This window comes from Scyliorhinus torazame, chromosome 8 (genome assembly GCF_047496885.1).
Source record: "Scyliorhinus torazame isolate Kashiwa2021f chromosome 8, sScyTor2.1, whole genome shotgun sequence".
Classification (NCBI taxonomy): domain Eukaryota; kingdom Metazoa; phylum Chordata; class Chondrichthyes; order Carcharhiniformes; family Scyliorhinidae; genus Scyliorhinus; species Scyliorhinus torazame.
Genome location: NC_092714.1, coordinates 243,703,066 through 243,718,733, shown reverse-complemented (window position 1 = coordinate 243,718,733; position 15,668 = coordinate 243,703,066). Strand labels below are relative to the sequence as shown.

At 49.5% G+C, this 15,668-nt stretch overlaps 1 protein-coding gene across 4 annotated transcripts in view; it reads right to left on the bottom strand.

The window, feature by feature from the left end:
• LOC140428495 (disks large-associated protein 1-like) overlaps positions 1–15,668 on the bottom strand; it is a 720,347-nt gene that overhangs the window by 596,021 nt on the left and 108,658 nt on the right. Inside the window, exon 3 of one of the 4 annotated variants that reach the window (XM_072515041.1) lies at positions 5,033–5,256. The exons of 2 other annotated variants lie outside the window; for them this stretch is intronic. The gene's annotated coding sequence lies outside the window, so the exon portion shown is untranslated. The remainder of the gene's footprint in view (positions 1–5,032; positions 5,257–15,668) is intronic. One more of the 4 variants, XM_072515040.1, reaches the window with a different exon arrangement.

Here is a 15,668-nt window from a genome sequence, read left to right as displayed (position 1 = left end):
TTAGGCTTGTAAAATAGTGATTAACTGTAAATTTCTAAATTCAAGCTTAATTCCTTGCTTTTTAATGCTGAGAGATATAAAAATGCCTTAGGGCTCCTGGATGATCTGGATGTTATATATCTTTCAACTTGAAACTAATCAAAGCAAGCTCCACACTCATGCATGCGTCAGCCTTGGCTGTGATATCCGAATCTGTAAGGCAATGGAATTCTAATTACTTTCTTAAAGGGAAAGCACCATCAGGGAGGGAGGTACAGGGTGATACAGGCCCCCAAAACATAGCTCAGAACCATGCTGACTAAAAATTCTGAAAATTCAAGTGGCCTCATTGCAATCAGTCTCTTTTGACAGTCTGAATAGAGCTTCTTGGAGATGTTGATTTATAAAATTCCGAGCACCAACAGCATTTCATAAAAATATAAAGGTGCTGTATTGCTGGAACTTCAAGGTGACTGCAAGGTTCCAATGATTGGTTTGTCAACGATTAAAAGTACCAAGCCAACTAAACTGAATAGAAAAACTGCTTTGAAAATTATCATTTGAATAGAGGGATCCAAAACTGTGCCTCATTACCGATACATCACTGTCATCTCAGCAGTCTGTTGTTCCCTGGAAGAAAATAGGCCATTGCAATCATGCTGTATGCGGGTCCTGGCTGCTTACCTCACAGAATATTTACCTTAAAATCTGGTTGATAAAGGACACCAGAGTCTCAATTACAAACCTCCACTCTCAACAGGGTGCTTCATGAGCAATGCAGCACCGAATAGCCTATTGCAATGGTTTCCACTTCGGCAAAAGCTCAAACTTGTGCAAATCAAGTGTATCCGTTATTTCATTATACTTCAACATGATAACACCACATCTGAAGTGTGACTCATATAGACTTTGGGAATAAAACCACAGATTCATCGAGCAATACTTTTTTCTTTCTGAGTCCATGCAATACAGTTTTTTCTGCAAAATTATCACGAACATAATCTGCCTCCTGCTGTTCGTGAACCGGTTTCCTCTGTCTTCATTGATTGGAAATCAGACAATACAAACCGCAAGGTTTTCAACTATCATACAGGTCAATTCTGAGTTTAAAGGGAGAATGTCCATATGTTCTCTGATCAAGACGCACGTTTTGATCCTTTTTCCCCGTTCGGTTTGAAAAGCTTAAATACTCAAGTATCCTCAAAATTAAAAAGACATGTTGCATCCAAATGCTAGGTTAATGTACATGTCAACACCACGGCATTTTCCAACCCACTCAAGTACTCAAGGGTGGATATCGCTACGTCAGACAGCATAGAACAGTGGTTGGCAACCTGCAGCCTGGGGGCCACACACGGCCCATCTGGGTTCTGAGTGCGGAAAAGGTCAGGTCACCCTCATACATACGCCCTTTTGTGTGTGTGTGTGTGTGTGTGTGGGGGGGGGGGGGTAAGCCAGCAATTTACATGCTGGGGGGCAGGAGGGTGATGCCCCTATATGTTAACGGGGGAGGTGCAGGATTCAAATTGTTGGGGGGGGGGGGCTAGCTGCCGAACACTGGTATCGGGCCACCCACTCAGAATCTCCCGAGCTCCCTGCCATGCATAAATTAGATTGGCAAGGCAGAGGGAATTGCGCGTTGCTCCTACTGTCAGCCTGGAGCAATTCACATCCAGCGAGAGAACGTGGGCAGGGTTTCTCCGTCCCATGCCGCCAAGATGCTTTGCTTCGCCGGTTGGTCAATGGGATTTCCCATTGTGGGGCAGCCCCATGCCGTCGGGAAATCCCATGGCTGCCGGCAAAATGGAGAATCCCAACGGCGGAGAATCCAGCACTACGGGCGGGATTCTCCACTCCCGCGCCGAAGTGCCCACGCCGTCGTGAACACCGTCGAGGTTCACAATGGTGCAAAACAGCCCCTATCCCGACCGTTTCAGGGCCCGATAATGGGCTAGGAGCGGGGCCGCGTCATTTACACACGCCAGGACTTGTCGCCGCGTAAAGGCGGCGCCGCATACATGATGCGGCCGGCGCCGCATAACTGGCGTCACCTGCGCATGCGTGGGTTGGCCGGCGCCAACCCGCGCATGCGTGGTTGCCGTCCTCTCCGAGTCTGCCCTGCAAGAAGATGGCAGACGGATCTTGCGGGGCTGCGGAAGAAATGAGGTCTTCCTTCAGAGAGGACGGCCCGACGATCGGTGGGCACCGATCGTGGGCCACCCCACATTTGAGGTACCCCCCGGTGCAGGGTCCCAGGGTCCCCCCCCCCCCGGCAGGCAGCCCCACCAGCGTTCCCGCGCTGTTCCCAACGGCAGCGACCAGGTGTGGACGGCGCCGGGGGGAACCTGCCATTTTGGGCTGGCCACTCGGCCCATCCAGGCCTGAGAATAGCAGGGGTGCCGGAGAATCGCCATTTTGGGTGTCTCGGGCGATTCTCCGGCCTGCGCCACGCGGAACTCGACGGGGCTATTCCCGCCGCTTGGGAGAATCGCGGGAGAGCGTCGGACCGGCGTCACGGGAAAATTTGGCGGCCCAAGTGATTCTCCCAACCGGCGCAGGAGTGGAGAATCCCGCCCATAGTCTCCCAAACAGAGAATCCTGTCCTTGGTTAAGCCAGCCATTTCACACTGCTACTGTGCAATGGAAAGCACTAACAGGATGTTGCTGTCAGCCTACACATTTTGATCAATGTTGTGTCTGAATATCAGTGCCGGTGTGATGCCAGGTTTCTCGGCAATACATCCCAATGATTGGCTAACTGACAACAGCATATTCCTTCCGTTGTTCGGAATAGGTGACATGTCTCTTTTCAGTTATATGCAAGTTCTGTAATGACAATCAACTACTTAAATGCAAGCTTTTGTTGCTGTCTTACTAATTGCCATGACCTGAATTTGACCAAGTTTGGATTCTGTAGAGCCTATCACTTCCCTATCTGCTCAAAGTACTTTTTCCATTGTCCCATAATCGTGTTAATTGGCTCAAGTAACCAGAGCCAGGATAAGTCCAATTATGTCATCATTATTTCATTACTTGGAATGGACTGCAGAGGAATAAGTGTGCCACTCTCTCTCTCGCACACTTATACTATCTCTCTCTCTCTCACGCACACTTATACTCATGCACAGATCTGCATGCAGCAGGGAGGCCATTGGTGGTTTGAAAACCCTTTTGTAATTGAAGCGAGCTTTGCTGTGGATTTTGACTCAACAATGGCAATAGCATTCATATCCATGTTTCGCAGCCAATCACAGCGTGCAAACACAATGCTGACCCATGCTCTGTCAATTAAAACTCCCTATTTAAAGGGACCCCAGCAGTGGTTAGAATGGCTGAAAGAATGTTTACTTCTGAAACAAATTTTAGACAAGAAGTTAGAAGGAAGACAACGGAATGCCAGACCTCCCAGTCCTCTTACTCTTCCCTCGGTGTCACGCTGGATGTGATGAAAGCTATGTGTCCCTCTGTCATGTGATGTGGCCTATGGTTGTGGAAAAGGCAAGTGCTGTTGCTGCTCCTTGTGCTGTTGTTGCTGCAGCTGTTAGCGTGGCCACTCCTGCTGCTGCTCATCAGAAGCCCAGGTGACTGCCGCAGGAGTTGCTTGCATGCTACTGTGAAGGCTGGCAGCAACAATGTTGTGATAAAAGTGAGAAAGCTCCAAGGTAGTTGCAAGTACTTCCAAAAATGAGGGTTGCATTTAACCCTCAGAAGTGCTACATTCAGCATATCAGGACAAACCCTGCAAAGCTCAAGCCTTTCTTTGGGATAGGCCGTGAGTCTTGCAATGTCACCTTTCACCAGTCTTGCAATGTCACCAGGAAACCCATGTAATGGCTGCTAAAGCCAAAGAGCTGGGTTAAATCCTGAGATATTTGCCTCTGCATACTCTGTCAACCGACAACTGCAAGCGTGTTCCCTAGGGCGGCACGGTGGTTAGCACTGCTGCCTCACAGTATCAGGGACCTGGGTTTGTTTTCGACCTCGGGCGACTGTGTGGAGTTTGCCCTTTCTCCCCGCACGGGTTTCCTCCCGGGTGCTCCGATTTCCTCCCACAATCCAAAGATGTGCAGGTTAGGTGGACTGACCATCCTAAATTGCCCCTTCGTGTGCAGGTTAGGTGGGGTTACGAGGATAGGCGAGTGAGTGGGCCTCAGTAGGGTGGTCTTTTGAAGGGTCGGTGCAGACTGGATGGGCCGAATAGCCTCCTGCACCGTAGGGGTTCTATGATTCTATGTGCCTGCAAACATGTCTGGGTTAAACACAGAACTGGCAGGGTTCGTGTCAGGTTTCCACCCCATAGCTACCTCGATGCTGCTGCCAGAGGGGGACCGAAGCATCACAACGATCCTGTATTTTGCACGACGTGAGATTCTACGCCACATTGGGAACTCCGCTATCCGCAGAGGGTGGCGGAGAACCCCAGACCTACTGTTCAAATTTGTGAAAGACTTCGCTTCTCCAGGTGTTTTGAGGTAGTCTGGGCACTTTTCAGATCTGAAAATGACGACCGGTGCCCTATTTGCAAGTTTTTGTGTGATACACAGCTAACAATGATCTGATTGGGATGGCCTTGGTGCTGTAGTTAGCTTAGATGTGCTCTACCCAGGACTTAGCAACTCGCACAGTCAAGTTTTAACGACACCATGTATGCCCAAATAGACGGTGTGGCCATGGAATCCCCTGCAAGCCCAGCGCTCACTAATATTTTTGTTTGTTTCCACAAGAGATGCATTTTCTAGCCTCCTATCGGGTGTATATTTCCGATACATAGACGACATGTTCGTAATCGTAATCGTACAATCTGTAGCAATGTGTAAGGATTTCCTTACACGCCTTAATGTGCTCCATCCCACGCTCAAATTCACTTTTGAGATACAGCAATCTAAGATCCTCAACATGATAGCAGAGAAATCCATTAATGGGTTCTCCACTACTGTGTACCACAAGCCTACCTTCACCGGTCAACACACACATTGAGATTTGGATAGCTCCATGCGTTATAAAATTGGATATATCAGTAATCTTGTAAATAGGGTCCTAGCCATTTGCTCACCTTCACTCACATGCAGGGACCCATTGTCTGCAAACAAAGGAATATGTTCAAGCCTCGATCATTCATTGAATTACCTTGTAGCATAGGGAGCTTATAGTTCCCTGTTGCCTTCCGCATGGCAATGCCTCGACCAATCAAAGTCGACTTGCTAACCAATCAGCGCCCTTTTCTCCAGTAGTTTAACTTGCTGTGAGTGTTTGAAATTTGGCATTCTTGTGTTTGTCCTGATGAATGCAAAATGAAAAGCTTCAGTAACATGTCCCTCTTTTCAGCAATATTCAACTTTTATTTACATAGCCCAAAAGCAAAATACAGTGAATGGTGGAAATTTGAAACAAAACAGAAAATGCTGGAAGTACTCAGCAGGTCAGGCAGCATCTGCGAAGAAAGAGAGTTAACGGGGGGGGGGGGGGAAACATTCGGTGGGGGCGGGAATCGCGCCGCGCCGGTCGGCGAGCCCCCCCCCCCCCCCAGCGATTCTCTGGCCCGCAATGGGCCGAAGTCCTGCTGCTGGAATGCCAGTCCTGCCGGCGAGAATCAAACCACCTCTCTTACCGGCGGGACCAGGCGGCGCGGGCAGGCTCTGGGGTCCTGGGGGGGGGGGCGCGAGGCGACCTGGTCCTGGGGAGTGCCCCCACAGTGGCCTGGCCCACGATCGGGGCCCACCGATCCGCGGGTGGGCCCGTGCCGTGGGGGCACTCTTTTCCCTCCACCTCGGCCACAGCCTTCACCATGGCCGACGTGGAAGAGAAACCACCCCCTGCGCATGCACAGGGTTGACGTCAGCAGCCGCTGACGCTCCCGCGCTTGCGCGGACTTCCGCCGGCCGGCGTAGTCCTTTCGGCCCTGGCTGCCGTGGCGCCAAAGGCCTTTCCCACCGGCCGGCGGTGCACCAACCACTCCGGCGCTGGCCCAGCCCCTCAAGCTGAGAGCTTGGCCCCTAAAGGTGCAGAGAAATCCGCACTTTGGGGCGGCCCGACGCCGGAGTGGTTCCCGCCACTCCATCCCGCTGGGACCCCCCCGTCCCGCCAGGTAGGGGAGAATCCCGGCCACTGACTTAGAAGATTGACTAGCTAACAGGAAATGAAGAATAGGCATCAATGGGCCATTTTCAGGTTGGAAAGATGTAACGAGTGGCATGCCACAAGTATCAGTGCTGCGACCTGGGGCGGGATTCTCCGACTCCCCCACCGGGTCGGCGGATCGCTGGGGGGCAGTGTGAATTCCGTCCCGCCGGCTGCCGTATTCTCCGGTGCTGGGGTTTTGGCGGGGGCAGGAATCGCGCCGCTGGCATCGCCCTCCCACCCCCACCCCGCCCCGGCGATTCTCCGGCCCGCGATGTGCCGAGTGGCTGCCAGTTTTCGGCTGGTCCCGCCGGCGGGACCTGTCTCCAGGGGCGGCCTGCAGAGTCCTCGGAGGGGGGGGGGATCTGGCCCGGGGGGTGCCCCCATGGTGGCCTGGCCCGCAATCGGGGCCCACCGATCCGTGTGCGGGCCTGTGCCGTGGGGGCATTCTTTCCCTCTGCACCGTCTGCTGTCAGCCTCCGCCATGGCCGGTGCGGAGAAGAACCCCCCTGCGAATGCGCTGGGATGACGCCAGCACGCGCTGGCGCTCCCGCATATGAGCCAACTCACGCCGGCCGGCGGAGGCCCTTCGGCACCAGTTGGCGTGGTGCCAAGCCCTTCGGGGTGGTTCACGCCACTCCTCGGCGCCGGAGTGGACCACCCCCCTGGTTCGCGGAGAATCCCGCCCCTCAACTGTTTGCAATTCATACAAATGGTTAGGATGAAGGAACAGAAGGCATGGATTAGTAAGTCTGCAGATGATACCAAGGTAGGTAGGAAAGTAAGTTGTGATGGAGACACAGGAAAGCTACAAAGCGACACAGATAGGTGAAGTGAGTGGGCAAAAATCTGGCAAATGGAGTATTATGCAGGAAAATGTGAAAATGCTAATTTTTGCAAGAAAAATAAAACAGTATGTTATTTAAATGATGAAAGATAGCAGATCATTGAGATGCTGTGGGATCCGGGTGGACTGGCGCTTGACTTACAAAAGGCTAGTTTCTAGGTACAGCAAGTGATTTTATTGTGAGGGGAATACCCGTAGAAACCCTACAGTGCAGCAGGAGGCCATTCAGCCAATCGAGTCTGCACTGACTCTCTGAAAGAGCATTCTATCTAGGCCTACTCCCTTGCCCTGTCCCTGCGCATTGTTCATGGCCAATCCACTTAACCTGCAGATCTGGAGCACCCACAGTAGCATAGTGGTTAGCACAGGTGCTTCACAGCTCCAGGGTCCCAGGTTTGATTCCCAGCTTGGGCCACTGTCTGTGTGGGGTCTGCACCTTCTCCCCGTGTGTGCATGGGTTTCCTCCGGGTGCTCCGGTTTCCTCCCACAGTCCAAAGATGTGCAGGTTAGGTGGATTGGCCATGCTAAATTGCCCTTAGTGTCCAAAATAGTTAGGTGGGGTTACTGGGTTACCGGGATAAAGGGGATAGGGTGGCGGCGTGGGGCTTAGGTAGGGTGCTCTTTCCAAGGGCCGGTGCATACTCGATGGGCTGAATGGCCTCCTTCTGCACTGTAAATTCTATGATCTCTGGACTATGGGAGGAAACTGGAGCACCCGGAGGAAACCCACACAGACACAGGCAGAAAGTGCCAACTCTACACAGACAGTCACCTGAGGCCGGAATGGCCCCCGGTCCCTGGCGCTGCGAGCCAGCAGTGCTAACCACAATACAAAATTAGATAAGTTATCCTTCAGTTATACAAAGCTTTGGGGAGACCACATATGAAGTACTGTGTACAGTATTGATCTACTTATTTAAGGAAGAATGTAAATATGCTGAAAGCAGTTCAGAGAAGGTTTACTAGACTGATAATTGGAACAGGCCAGTTGTCTTATGAGGAAAGGTTGGACAGGCTAGTATCCACTGGAGTATAGAAGAGTAAGAGAACAGTTGATTGAAACACAAAGATCTTGAGGTGTCTCGGCATGGTGGACGTAGAAAGGATGTCTTTTCTTATGTGAGAATCCAGAACTAGGGTTCACTGTTTAAAAATAAGGGGCCACCCATTTCGGACTGAGATGAGGAGGGATTTTCTCTCTCAGTGGGTTGTGAGTCTTTGAAGTTCTCTGCCTGAAAAGGTGATGGAAGCAGAGTCTTTAAAGCTAGATAGATTCTTAATAAGAAAGGTGTGAACGGTTTTCAGGTGTAGACAGGAATGTGGAGTTATGAAATCACTTCTCAGCCAATGAAATCTCTTTAAAGTGCTGCCATGGTTTTTGTTTAAATCTGAAGCATTTTAGGTATTTAACTTGATTGACAAATAATGTGCTTGCATTACACCATTCCACTTATTTGACTTACACTGCACTTTTCCTGAAACTTGCTCCTAAACTTATGTTCTACTGTTTAGAATGTGCTTCATAGCAGTCAAGTATGTTCATCTTGACACCAAATTCAAAGGCCAGGGGCATCTAAAGTTATCCAATTATATTCATAGATTTTCAGTTGCTGTGTGCAGCCTTAACCTTTCCCCTGGCCAGCTCAGGGTATCAGGATGTGAACGCAAGCAAGAAGTTGAAGAATGAGAAGTCTAAATAGCGGTTAAACCTTCAAGCTGTAAGAATAGGAAAGCTTGCACAATGTGTCCAATTAAAAGTCTATGCACTGCCTAGACACTGCCACAGTCTCTCCTGATTGAAACTGGAAGCCAGCTTCCTGGCCGCCTTCCACTTTTTTTCCATGAACATCGCCATTACCCACCCTGCCACTCACACCCAATCTTATCCACACGGTCATGTTAAAATTCTGCACACAAGTTCAATAAACAATCTTTTATATATTGTGCCAATGATCATTGCTTTGATTCCTGGGTTCTGAGTGCGTGATCGGCAGAAACCTTCTGACGAAGAGCGGAGCTCAGCGCTACAAAAATAAGTACACTGGATATTCCTGAAATTGATACAAGGAAAACATTTAAATTGATCACGTTTTTCAACGATGGTGCATTGTAACTTTAAATCTCAGGCACAATGAAAATGTACCCAATGATGAGATGATAGAGATGGAAACAAGAAGATTTCTCATCAAATTTCTCTCATGTGCTGCACATTTCAATGATTTGGGGTGGATCCTCTACGCAACATTGCTCTGGTTGGGAATTCTGATTGTGCGGAGAATGGAGCGTCGAGAGAAAAATGAGTTTGGCGCCATCCCCCGCTGGCAGCTTCAATGCGCTACCCACCCCGGCGGGAGGATGCAAATCAAGCATTTAAATCAATTTTGATGTCTTTAATGGACTCAAGGGACAAGTCTCCTGCACCCCGCTTATGCTCTGACCGCCACAGCAGGAAATCCACCGGGCAGGCTTTGGTGCAAGTTTGCCAAAGTGTGGCCCTAACGGGATGGGCCGCAAGGTCGGTCACGGGGGTCATATCATAACTGATGTGCATCCAAAATTCGATTGGATAGCTCCCTTCCCCGCACAATGCAAATCCTGCCACCTCCTCGCTGACAGGTAGAGCTATCCTTCCCCACAATAAGAGTAATGGCCCCCCCCCCCCCAGCACACAAGCATGTGACCCCCAGCACCAACCCCCAAGTACCCCCCCCCCCCTGTCCCCCCCCCCCCCCCCCCCCACCACCAGTCAACCTCATCAGAGACCCCCATCAGAGATACCCACTGAAAGCTGAAGAGCAGTCCAGGCGGTAGAGTGAAAAATCATTTCATTTTCACTTACCTAAGATTCCCTAAGATCTGCCGCCTCAGGCAAAAGTGTTCAAAACAACAGCAGTTACAAATGTCAGAGGCTTCCTCCGAAAATAAGTACACTTCAAGGGCTTCAAATCCCTTAGCAGCCTTTTAAGTGCAAAACTCCCCTTCAATTACACAGAGAAATACATTTCACTAGCCAGTGATTGACAGGTTTATTCGTCTAGACACAGCTGCTTCGGGGGTTTAATTTTCTTTCCATTCACACATGAATGCATCTCAATTACCCTAACCACAATGTTTCTAAACACTCTTGCTATAGTTGACAGTTCCTCACCACATCAAAAGGAGCTGAGTGCTTTCTACTGAGAAAAAGAGGGAGTAAAAGCACTTTGATGTGGTTAGGAGACATTAATTGCCAGGTTGGCACTGCCAGGGTGGCAGGGTCTTTGACCATCCAGCGGCTACAATGGCCTCCATGGCCCCCGGCATGATCATCACGTCTTTTCTCTGTTTTTGGAGACCAGTAATGATTCCCGCCAACTTCACGTTGCGCAGGCAGGTGGGTGAATTCCAGGAGCCAGGTGAATCCAGCTTAAAATAGATCGTACATATTTAAATGAAGATTTAAATGTGCTAACCTGGGGTGAAATTCTCCGATATCCGCGCGATGTCCGCCGACTGGCGCCCAAAACGGCGCAAATCAGTCGGGAATCGCGCCGCCCCAAAGGTGCGGAATGCTCTGCATCTTTGGGGGCCGAGCTCCAACCTTAAGGGGCCAGGCCGGCGCCGGACGAATTTCCGCCCCGCCAGCTGGCGCGGAAATGACATCTCTGGGTGGCGCATGCGCGGGAGCGTTAGCGGCCGCTGATGGCATTCCCGCGCATGCACAGTGGAGGGAGTCTCTTCCACCTCCGCCATGGTGGAGACCGTGGCGAAGGCGGAAGGGAAAGAGTGCCCCCACGGCACAGGCCCGTCTGCGGATCGGTGGGCCCCGATCGCGGGCCAGGCCACCGTGGGGGCACCCCCCGGGGCCAGGTCGCCCCGCGTCCCCCCCATGACCCTGGAGCCCACCCGCGCTGCCTTGTCCCGCTGGTAAGGTAGGTGGTTTAATCTACGCCGGCGGGATAGGCATTTTAGCGGTGGGACTTCGGCCCATCCGGGCCGGAGAATCGCGGGGGGGGGCCGCCAACCGGCGCGGCGCGATTCCCTCCCCCGCCGAATATCCAGTGCCAGAGAATTCGGCAACTGCCGGGGGCGAGATTCACGCCAGCCCCCGGCGATTCTCCGACCCGGCGGGGGTCGGAGAATCTCGCCCCTGGTTCACAACCAGAGATGGTGAGAATCAAATTACTTTGCTGGACGGGGTGGGGAGAATCACTAAATGAGTTCTCCCCGGCACAAATCACATTATGGCCCTCTTGCGAGAGTCTCTGGCCATAATGCGATTTGCGCCTACGCGAGTGGGGCCGGAGAATCACCCCCTTTGTTACAGATCCAAAACAACCTGTAAACAGCACCAAGTCCAGCCACTTCCTACAGCCAAAATCTCACAAGCACTTTCCAATCTCACATCCCAAACACTCAAAATCAATAATTAAATTTAATAGCGATTTACTGTTTAAGTGGATTCTGAAGCGCCTTAACAGCAGAATTATACATTATACATTAAGTGAAACTTGCCTCAATCCGACAAACACGATGGCTTTTCAAGAACGCACAAAAGGCCAGAAAACGGCTCAGATTGAAGCGATAGGAATTGATCTAGAAGACATTTTAAGCTCCATGTTAGCCCAAGGTTGCATTATGTTGGAACCTAGAAGCGCAGATTGCAAAAATGTTGAAGGTTTTCTCTTGGCCTTCTAATGTATTGTGAGAATTATTTTGAGCAACAGAGCCGAGCAATCTGCCAATTCATTGAGGAATTCAACTTGTGTAGCACAAAATCAACTTGAAAAGATTTATTAGGTATAGAACATAGAACTTACAGTGAAGAAGGAGGCCATTCAGCCCATCGAGTCTGCACCGACCCACTTTAGCCCTCACTTCCATCCTATCCCCGTAACCCAATAACCCCTCCTAACCTTTTTTTTGGTCACTCAGGGAAATTTAGGACGGCAATCCACCTAACGTGCACGTCTTTAGACTGTGGGAGGAAACCAGAGCACCCGGAGGAAACCCACGGAGACACGGGGAGAATGTGCAGACTCCGCACAGACAGTGACCCAGCGGGGAATCGAACCTGGGACCCTGGGACCTGGGTATGTAAACTTGCTGCAACTGAATGAGTAAACAGAGCCTTGCATTGTACAAATTGTCAAACTAGGAGCAATATTTTGGGTCTACTAGTATAGTCATTGCAATGCAGCGTTACACTTCACAATCACAAGCTATGACCACATGATATGTATCAATAGAATGACCGTTTGCAGAGCCAACAAAGCACTATATTTTAAGACTAGAGCTGTGAGGGAATGTGTTTTACTTACATAGCTTTTGGTATACAAACAAAAGCCATGACAACATCAGACGACGTTCAATGGATCATTGTTAATCCAAACATTACATAGGCATCCAAGATGGCAGATGACCTAAAAATTTATAGAAATCATTTTGGGAACCCCCATTAACTTTCCTGATTATACGTTATGCATGTCTCCCATTAAAAGAAAAGGGGCGGCACATAGGCACAATAGTTAGCACTCCTGCCTATGGCGCCGAGGACCCGGGTTCAATCCCGGCCCGGGTCACTGTCCAGGTGGAGTTAGCACTTTCTCCCCATGTCTGCGTGGGTCTAATCCCCACGACCCAAAGACGTGCAGGTTAGGTGGATTGGCCATGCTAAATTGCCCCTTAATTGGAAAAAAATAATTGGGTACTCTAAATTTTTTTTTTTTAAAATGCATGTCAATCTCAGTGATTGTTCAGCAGTCCTAATTTCTCAGTATTCCCCTCCATGTCCTCATCATTCTCAGGCATGTGCTGCTACCAAGATCAGTGCCAGTGGGAAGATCACATTTTCCCCTCACTGTTGCAATGACACATCAATTATTGCTCCCTTTCTGAGGAGGAAAATGAACAAATTCTACATTTAAATATCCTCAGAATCTTTTCCTTGTGAATACTAATCACAATTCACTCTCTTTAAGTGTTGTCTCTCTTTTCTTTAAATCTGCTGTCATGACCTCTTAAAAAAAACAATTCAGGAAATTTTGGTGTGTCATTATGTTCATTATAACACAAGAATCATTGAGCTGTCGCTTACTATTTGAAAATAATAGCATTTCCCAAGTTCGATTTGAAAACACCTCCACATTTAATGTTAGCCAATATTGGTAAAGGTTCTGTCTGTTAAAATGTAATCCCTCTCTCCTTCAAGCCAGAAAGGCGACTTTGACCCACCCTCCCATGTGACCTCTCGCAACAAGAGTGGCCAAGTCTTAGGAACATCATTGCCTTCATATTGTCCCCCCCAAAATCTCACAATATCTTGAATACAAAATGTATTGCTGTTTCTTCACCATCACTTGGTTAATGTTGTGGAAAGCTCTATCTAAAGCCACTGTGGGTGCACCATCACCAGAAAGAGCTGCAATGGTTCAAAGAGAAAGCCCCCGCCATTTCAGGTAACTAGGGGTGGGCGATGAATTTAACTGTTACCCACACCCTGAGAAAAAGTAAAAAGATCAAGCAGCTGTAGCACCTCCCCTTTGTCCTCGCAGCTTCTACTTTCCACCATGTTTTACCATAAGCCTCCATATTCCTTGATATAGTCCCAAGACTGAGTTCTGAGCAGAGGATTGTTCAGCTCCGGAGAGTGACACTGAGCGGCGTTATTGAACAATTGCTCATTCCGAGGATCAATTTTTATAGCTGATCAGTAAAATGCTAACAGTTTCATCCTGTGGCTTTTCAAGGCTGAAGCTGATAGTTTTAGACTTTTACTGATAAGTTCTATAAACTGATGATCAGCACTGAGCAGGTGTTCAATAACATTGCTCGACGGTCACTTAAAGCTGCTCAGAGTGAAGCTCCAGGATTAAATTGAGGAAAATAAAAACTGATCCGTGAGTGAAACACGTTTTTTCAGGGCGGAATCCGACAGAGGAGAGCAGCTGTTTATGGTGCTCCTCAATATAAGTGGGCAGCAGAATTGGGAAATGCATTAATCATTTGGAAGCAATATTCCCGTAACATGAATTTCGGGGCTCACATCTTTGAAAAATGAAAAGAAACAATATTTTAATTGTTTTATAGAAGGCACAAAGGAAAGCAAGACACCAGAATTCAATCATTGCACGAAGAGCGTATTGGAATTTCCAAGAACTGAGGGGGTCCAATCTAAAAGACATTCATGGATTTAAAATGAAATTAGTAGAAGAATAGATGTGGTTTGATGATGAGTGATCATTGGAACAGAAAATGAAATGAGAGCGAGGGAGAACAGGAACCTAGGAAGGCTCCACATTAATGGCAGCTGTGTCAGAGAAGAAGCCAATAGCTACAGTATTGAAAGAGATTTGACAAGAAACTGCACATTCATGAACGTAACTTTGTTGAGTGCCCATGTGATGGTAAGTTCAAAGCTTTAGCAGATACCCATTTTACCAACAGATGATTCATTAACATGTTGAATAGCAGTACTCAAGAAGCAAAGGTCTGGATTTTCCGCTCCACGACGCCGAAATCGCGAATCGAGATTCCGTTTTGACGTCAATATCGGGGCGGCACCGGATTTTGTGTCCTCCGCCCCCTGAAAAGTGGCATACTCCGGCCTCAGGCCATTGCCCCGCCCCACGATGCTTCATCCCTGACCAGCCGCGTTCCCGACGGCGTGGGTTACGTGTGCTCACACCGTCTGGGAACCTCGCGTGGCGGCTGCAGACTCAGTCCGACGCCGCCACAGTCGGGGAGGGCTGATCCGCGGGCAGGAGGGGCTTCATTCGGGGCTGGGAGCACAGTGGGCGGGCGGTCCGGTGCGCGTGAGTGGTCAAAGGGGGGCATTACTTTTGAGTTCCGGGTCTGTGGGCTGAGTCCACCATGAAGCACGACGCGGCCGCTGCAGGCCGCCGCCTTGCGCATGCGCGGCCATGGAACCGGAAATGCTCAGGGCCGTATCGGCAGCTAGAGCTGCGAGCTCTACCCTGCCTCCCTGCTAGCCCCCAGCAAAACGGGGAATTGGTGGCCAGTTGTCCGTGGGGACTTAGTCTCCCAAACGGAGAATCCAGCCCAAAGACTCAAATGAAACAGTTCTGCTGAAAATCACACTGTTGAATGTGGATTCACAATGGCAAATAATTTGAAAGCAAACAGAGTTTCCATGACTTTAAAGCATACAGATGTAAGGTAAATGGTTCGCCCCGTGTCTGCGTGGGTTTCCTCCGGTGCTCCGGATTCCTCCCAGTCCAAAGATGTGCAGATTAGGTGAATTAGGTGAATTGGCCATGCTAAATTGCCCCTTAGTGTCCAAAGATGTGCGGATCAGGTGGGGTTATGGGATGCAGGGGATAGGGTGGGGGCCTGGGTGGAGTGCACTTTCAGAGGACCGGTGCAGACTCGATGGGCCGAATAGTCTCCTTCTGCACTGTAGGGATTCTATGATTAAAAAAGATAAAATAGGTCACTATTTTTACAGACATGAGAAACACAATCATATTTCAGGAAATGTGAACGTTGAATTGAGACAAATGAGACCAGAAGTCAGAAGTATGCATTTTCAAAATGATGGAAGCCAAGCCAGAGTTCTTACTGGAGGGTGGAAAGCAGCAGATTTCACAGACTTAAAGCAGGCTTTTACGTCGACAGGACTTCACGGAGTTTTGAACAGCTCTCCACATTTTACGGCCCCACCCCAGCTGCAACAGGAAGTTCCACCCTTGACATCAATTGGACTATTCCATTATCCGTTGAGGTT